The sequence below is a fragment of the Pseudopodoces humilis genome, chromosome 1, assembly GCF_049639895.1.
Source record: "Pseudopodoces humilis isolate 2021_Gansu_Grassland_sample_001 chromosome 1, ASM4963989v1, whole genome shotgun sequence".
Lineage (NCBI taxonomy): Eukaryota > Metazoa > Chordata > Aves > Passeriformes > Paridae > Pseudopodoces > Pseudopodoces humilis.
The window spans coordinates 84,624,452-84,632,215 of record NC_142200.1 but is presented as its reverse complement, the minus strand read 5'-3'; positions in this window follow the sequence as shown (position 1 = coordinate 84,632,215).

The following is a 7,764-nucleotide window of genomic DNA, read 5'->3' as shown; positions in this document are numbered from 1 at the left end:
CTTTCCCAGGCAGAACTGTGTGTCAAATTTGGATGAAATTGGATGGCAAGATATTAAGGATTGCCAGGGTGTTTCTTATCTGAACTCTGATCTGGCTGGTAGTCAGCTGTTACTGATCTTCGATTTAATGCTTATGAGTTTGGTTGTCTCTGAAGAGATGTCAACAGGTCCCTGTGACTCGGAATAGTTGCGAGGGAGCTGGTGTGCAGCCATTCAAGCACTTAGCTTTCAAGAGTGTAGCCAAGTAAGCACACCCTTGCTGCATCACAGAGCAGTGGTCACATCCACTGTGATCCACAACCAGCTCCACTGCTGGGCTTCAGGAACCAGCTGGCCCAATGCCTGTAGAATGCTCCATGCCCTGACCATGCTGAAACGACAGTGAAGGAGGAGCTGGCTTAGGCATCTCAGAATAGGACTCTCGGAAGGATAGATGTTAAATAACTTATGAACACGCTGATTGGATGGGTTGTCACTGTCCTTTTGGCAGCTGGCAAGAGGAAAAGGCAATCACCTGTGCTCAAGTGGAAAAACAGGACAGATGCCTTGGTTCTGCGTTTGGACTTGTTTTTCTGCTTGGCTCTAGCAGAGGCTGACTGGACAGCTGATGTCTGAGTGGTTCTGCAGAGAGTGACGTTCCACAAAAAGGCAATTTTCAAGAGTGCTAAGAGCCTAGTCCAGGTTTTCATCTCTTAGATAGGAGTAGCGTCATACTCTGGTAAACAATGGCAATGAAACACAGGATATAATTTTGCAAATGCATTTTTATTGTTTCTGCACAGCACGGCTGCCTCGCATGTCTCTGCAGGCAGCTGGCAGCCTCCCGCCACTCCAGCTTACAGTGCTTCCAGCTGAGACCAGACCTGGTGTGCTGGGCACTTCTCTCAGATCAGTCTTCCAGGCTTCAGCTATCATTTCCTGCTCCCTACAAAAGACATGTCACGAATTATGCAAAAATTTCTGTCTTTTAAGCTAAGAGAATAGACAGATCTAGGTGACTTTTCACAAACCACAGCTAATGCACACCCTCCATATTCCTGGGAAGTGTTTTCATCTTTGACCCTTGGGCTTACTGTTATGATTCTTGCTCTAGGAATGTCTGAAATCCAAAAACTTATGGACTCTGGTTGTCCTGTCTGCTTACCCCAGCTTTTAATCCTTTTCCTAGCCAGGCAGAAATGATGTCTGTGTAGTATCAATGAAACCACCTCCGTGAGGGAGTTCTGTGAATGTCCATGTGAACCTGCTGAGGTTAGAGCACACACTTACATCTTACCTGAAATATGCTTTCCAAACTCTCTCAGCTATGTCAGTGCAAATGCAGTGTGTACATCACCATGTGCATGAGGCACACATTTCATCCCATCCTCACCGTATTGTTTGTCTTGCTCCTTCTCACTTCTTCCGTGAAGAGCAGATGTTTAAATCTGGATCAGGCAGATAGAGAGCCCAGATTTCCTCAGGTCTGCAAGATGCAGATTCTTTCTCTGACTTGGGAATGGCCAGTGCAGCACAGGCAGTGGTCAGATGCTTTCAGGTTCAAGCACATCTGCTGTTTGTCTCCAAAACGCATTAGCCTGTCATTGTCCATGGATAAGTCCTACTCATATATCAGGGACTATCTATCTTGTACAGTCTTATGCCTCCTCTTCCTGGCTGAATATGCTTTGGCAAATGGTCATCAAGAAATTTCCTTTTTTTCCTGGTGGTTGCAGACATTTAGTAATGTGCATTGCTAGGTTGTGGGTCTAGCTAACCCTTTTGACTCTCTCTTGGGGTCCTCTATCAGTTTTCCTCTACACTGGCAGCAAGATCTAAAGGCAGACAGTGCCTCTTAGTTGTGCATGCCAAGCAGGACTAACTTTTGAAGGTTAGTCTCTAGACAGCACCACGATTCCTGTAACTGTGAGTAGGCTGTTCTTGTGTCTTCCCAGTTGTGATTCTGATGCTCAAACCCATGAACTGATCAGCAGAATATAATCATGGCAATCATTTATGCTAGGCTTTCCCGCAGGAAGCTGGTGTGCGGCTTCTCTCCACCCGAGGCACCACGTTCATTGCAGTTTCTCAAGGTGATTGAATCAATGGTTTCTCACGCTCCTGCCAGAGCCATTCATAACTGTCTCAAAAAAGCAAAGGCTGAGCATTTCTAGTTTCTAGCACAGAGCATATAGCCTCCAATAAGATCGCTTTTACAACTAGGGATCCTACTTGTTTCATTTCAAACTTCCTGGTTCCATTATTTTGTATCCTCAGATACCAAAGTTATGGGTCAGGCCTTGATACATCTTCAATAGCTCATTTTCATTTCCTTTTTTCACACATGATCAAGAGGTTTAGCCCTCTTCATGACTGTCCCCTCCCACAGAAAAAAAACCCATGCGAGGATTAGTGAGAGAGAGACTTCAAAAACAGGGTGAGTGACCTCATCTACTGCAGAGACATCAATCTCCAAGAAATAGGAAAGGTCAGAGTTGTTAAGAGCAATGGGGTTTTCACATGTCAGCTAAAAAACTCAGACTGTGTCTGAAGAGTTCTTGGTGTCCTCAGCCTTTATCTCATCTTTTCCCAAACTGGTTGGTGACCCTCCATCCAGAGAACTGGCTGCTCTGTGGCTTTTAACATAGATTACCATCCTACCAGCTTAACATGGACTTTCCAAAGGAAAGTGATGAAATGAATGACAGATGTTTGCATGGGAATATTTGCCCTTTACAGCCAAGCACCCTGTTTTCTTCTTGAGCTCTTTCCACCCCCACTGTAACGGAACCCTGGAAGTTTTAATTGCACCATCTTAAAAATTTTACAATTTGAACTAATCAGCTGTCTTGGTTGCTGAGCTTTGTGCAGCTGTCTGTGTGCGACAGGGCCCTCTTGGCGGTGGTGGCAGGAAGCCGGAGGAGCTGGAGGAGCTGTCTGGCCCTGGTGCCGCGGGCCGGGGCCGGGGTTTGCCTGGTGTCACTGGGCGTGGATGCAGGTCACCCGTACCCGCAGACAGCGCCAGCCTGAAGGATGACTCTGAAGTCTCACTTTCCTTTAAAACCATCGCTCTACAAATAAAATGGCTTACCTACAACCCCCCACACAGTTACAGGCACCGTTTAAATATAGCAAACATCGATGTCTATCTGCAAATTACAAGGAAATGAATAAATCGAGGCGACATAAACCGCAAGAAGGAAGTTTGAAATCGGCCCGGAGCTGTGATAGGCTGGGTCTGCCGAGGGACCCGGCCGAGGCTGCAGCATCCACGGCAGTGGTGACCGGCCCGTCCCGGCTCCCCGGCACGCACAGCCCCGGGCTGCGGCTCTCCGGGGAGCTGCCCCACCTGGAGGGGGCTGGACCTGTGCCCTGGGGACACCTGCGCCCCCACAAAAGCCAGAGGCACCCCGGGCAGCCGGGGTCCCAGCCGCAGGGAGGGGACGGTGCGGCGTTTTCTGGAAATGAACGAGTTCATTTCTGGGAGGCAGTGCTGGGGGGTGCTCCAGCGCGCAGGGGAGCGCAGGGAGCTGAACGCAGGAAGCTGAAGCATGACTTCAATGCTGCTTACCATCCTGCTGCCTGCTAGCTGCAGATATCTGGCAAAGTTATTTGGCCCGGCTTAATTTTTTTTTTTTTTTTTTTTGCGAGGGTTGATTGTTTTTTTTGATTGCAAAATTTATCTCAAAGCCAGAATCATTAAGTAAAACATGAAGGTATTGCATACAGAGTGTGTGTATGTGTGTGCAGCTAGCAAGCCGCCCTCACCCCTCTCTAATAATCTTTTACACAATTAGCGTGGTTTATTCCCATGTGAGGGAGGTGCTAATGACACCCTAAAAATTTTATGAAAATATTGGGCTGGGGAGAGGAAAAAAGACCAAATACAAATCAGCATCTGCTGCAGGCTCTCAACACATATTAGGCACTTAATTTTTCAGACTCCACCAGGGGAGGAGTGTCCATTGATGCCTTGTGTCTTATTAAACCCCAGGCACTGCACTGTAGGACACGGCCCATTAATTCTGCTACTCCAGAACTCCATTTTACCTGCAAGGTCTCGTGGAAAACAAAGCACATACTCCATGGGCCTGATAATCCCATTTCTCCTCTTTCCATATGCCAGGTGTTCAAGGATGAAGGTTGTAGCTCTTGGCACCAGCAACCCTTTCCCCTGGCCACTAGCTTGAGAGGTAGGCTGACTGCAGGGGAAGGTGAATGCTCATTTGCAGCCTCTCCTTCCAGCCCCTCTGGCACACCCCTGTGGATGGGATAGTACTGAAATTAGTCTAGCAGGATGCAAGGATTACCAGCACTGCTCTCTTACCATTCCATCCAAACTGTCTTTCCCAGAAAAACTCTGCATCTTTGGATGGAGGAGGCAGAGGACAGTGGCTGCAGGTATGAACTGAGTGAATGCAAGGAGCAAAGTCTGGAGAAGGACAGCGGGTTGAGGACAGGTCACTTGCAGGTGTAGCTGGGGCTCATTAGGGCCGTTTAGTGCTTTCTGCCTTTTGCAAGGGTCTGAAGTAGAGAAGTGGGTTTTGGCCAGGAGGAGAAGTCAGCTAGTTCTCAGAAATAAGGCAGCACGTGCAGACATGGGGAGCAGGAAAGGCATAAAAAAATGTAAAAATAAAATTCAGTGAAAAAGACAGTCCTTCCCCCTCAAAAAAAAAAAAAAAAAAAAAAAAAAAGTTAAATTTGGCTGGAAAAAGAGGTGGACAGGTTATGAGCTCCTGCTTGTGGCAGCACAGGGTCAGATATGTGGGTGGTGGGGCCTTGGCTGTGAGGGAAGGTGACAGAGGGGCTGCTGAGTGTGGGTGTAAGTGAAGGGCAAGGGGGAGTTTGAGGAATACAACGGTAGCGAGCTGTGGTTGGAATAGGGGAGGAAGTTTGAGGAAGAGCTTGGAGGGAGAAAAGGAGCAGAAGGCAGGGCAGCAAGAGAGATGCTGCAGCTACAGGTGCTCTGGCAAGGAGGAGGAAAGGAGGCCAGGAAAGAAGAAGAGGATGGAGGATGATGATGGTCAGAAGTAAGGATCTGATCATGTTTAGGGGAGTCATTGTTAGGTGTGTGGCTGGGTCCAGAGGAGCGGGAGGAGAGGGTTGGAAGGCCTTGCCAGGAGGCTTCCATCCACACTTGGACAATGGGGTAAAAGTAGCTCATGAGCTGGGATAGAGTGAGCCAGCTTGAACCCAGTGCTACCGAGATAAAATCAGAAGACTCAGAGTGTTGGAGAGGACCTGAAGGATCTTTGTGCAGAGGGACAAGGGGAGGCTGAAAAAAGCAGCAAAGCCACAGCCAGTGATACAGCCAAGGTCACGGCAAGGCCAGGTGGAGAGACAAGAAGATGATGCTGAGGACGAGACAAAGGTGGCCATCGAGAAGGAACTGAGAGCCCAGAGATCAGATAAGGAGCAGAGCATAGCCTGAAGAACGTTTTTAAGAGGAGTGAAAGTTAGCAAGTGGTCCTCATGTGGTGAAACCTTAGTGAAAGTGGGATGTTGAATATTTCCTCAGTTCCTCCACATAGTCAAGTGAAGTTTCCTTGGCTTCAGGTAAGTATCTCCCCACAGACACCCACGTGCTCGTGCTCCTGCTCCTGCCCAGCCATCTCCAGCTCCATGTTTGGAAGTAGAAAGTGAAGAGTATTACTTTTGGAACAAAGACAGCAGTTCCTGTGCAGTCCACCAGGAAATCTCATCAAGACTGCCAAGGGTTTAATGGGCCAAGAAGGATGATATTAAATAGTGAATAATTCAATTAATCACTGATTTTATCACCAAGGATGCAAAAGTACTAGCTGCCATTGCTAGTTAATGCTCCTTTTCTGGACAGCCCAGCTCCTTGGACTGCCAATGCCATGACCTTGCTCCCAGCAAGAAGGTGTTGCTGTGAGCTGCACAGGTGCAAGGAAGTGCTGTGTTCCCAGAATGTGTGGGATTGCTCTGGATCACACAGTCCAGCAGAGGACTTCCCTTTCCATGAGCATGCAGCCAGGCCTTGCACATCAATTGTCTCCATCTCCCCCCTGAGCCCCTTGCAGACCTTCTGTGGGCTGGGGCAGAGGCTAAATGCACAGGCAAAGGTCACCCACCCGATGCTTGAGAAGGATTCATAGGACAAGGTCTTTTGTCTGGCAAGATGAAAGATAATCTGCCCCCAGAGTGTGTGGAGAAACACCTGGTGAGGTTTGTTAAGGGGCAGATAAAAGTCTGGGGTAGATTCAGAGTAAACCCATGGTTAAAGGCTACCCAAAGCCATCCTTCCAAACCGAAAATAGTCCTGTGCTTATTTGTGAGAAATCATTCAGATTTGCTTTTAAATGCACTGGAAGAAGGTGAGTTTTAAGGTAAGTACATAAAGCAAATGTGCCGTTTATCACTTCTTAGGCTGATGATTAAAGCAAAGGTTTTCTTTTCTCTCCAAGAAATATTGTGAACTGAGTGCAATTGTGTTAATGACAGCAGTAACAACAACAGAATTAAGTACTATTTTAGTGGAAACTGAGGTTTTGGTGAAACAATCTAAGAAGCTGGAGCAGGACAGGACTGGGGTAGAGGCTCAAAATCCTGATTCCACTAACTCTGTGGGCTGTCACCCCTGAAAGAATAGTCTATGTTTTAAAAAAACAGAGGTGACTTCAGTGATTTGGGGGTGGGTCTGTGGTATTACCTAACTGCTGAGGAGATCCCACGAGCCTCACAGGCTGTGTTTTGATGGCCAGTTTGGAACTGAAGCAACTGATGTGGTGGAAATAATTATCTCACCGTCTGATTTAGTCACTCCAGCAAGGTGTTTGCAGAACTTAGCGCTTTGTATAGGATAACAAAAAAGCAATGGGCTGGCTAATTCAATTAAAAGCAAATAACTACAGTCTAGGCACTGACAGCATGTGGGAGGAAGTGGTGTTGTTTCCACTGTGACTGGCAGCGAGCGACTAGCAAAAACAAGGTGGTTTGAGGAAGGCTTGCGTGTTAATGGCATTTCCCTGTTCTGTTTGTCGAGCAAAGGTGGGAATATAGAGTCAGAATTTACTTGAATCGGTTCCTTTACAAGAATAGATGGGGGGGCCTCCATGGGAGTGGTGCCGAGTCGCCGTGGCACACGGGCAGCCCCGAGCTCACTGCAAAGTACCCCTGAGTGCGAGGGGCAGGGACTCGAGGTGTGGATGTCACAGAGCAAAAGACACCAGAGCTGTGCACAGGGCAGGTAGGAGATGGTGGTCTGGATGCCAGGAGTGCTGAGCTGCTTTTGCTCTCTCTCTCTGTGGCAGCCAGGCTCCCACTGCCTGCTGTCAGCTGGAGTACCTAGAAAAAGTCTGGCGTGGCGTGGCTGATTCACTTCGAACTTGCGGCAGTCGCAGGCCCACACTGCAGCCACGGGCTCAGCACTCTGGCTGTGGTGTTGGATCAGGGCTTTTCCAGAAGTGAATCAGACTCTGCCTGATGGCTGTATCAGGCATGATAACCCAAAAGTGTCTAACAGCACCTTCCTCTGTCTCTGCCCGTCTGTGTTCATCTTTTCATCATTACAAAGATAAAAAGCCACCTGTACTGGCTCTATCCTGTAGGAAGTTTATTCCTTTCTAACCACCTCAGATGACTGCCTGAGGAGAAAATATTTCTGTATCAAAACTTACTTAAAAAGAAAATTGCCCATAAATAACTAATTCCAGCCTTTCAAAGGCTTAATCTTTCAGTCAGTGTCTTGAGAGAGAGCCAGAACTGAGGTGCAGCACAGAGAGGGACAATTTCTGTTCTCCCAAGTATGTGATGTCTCTCACA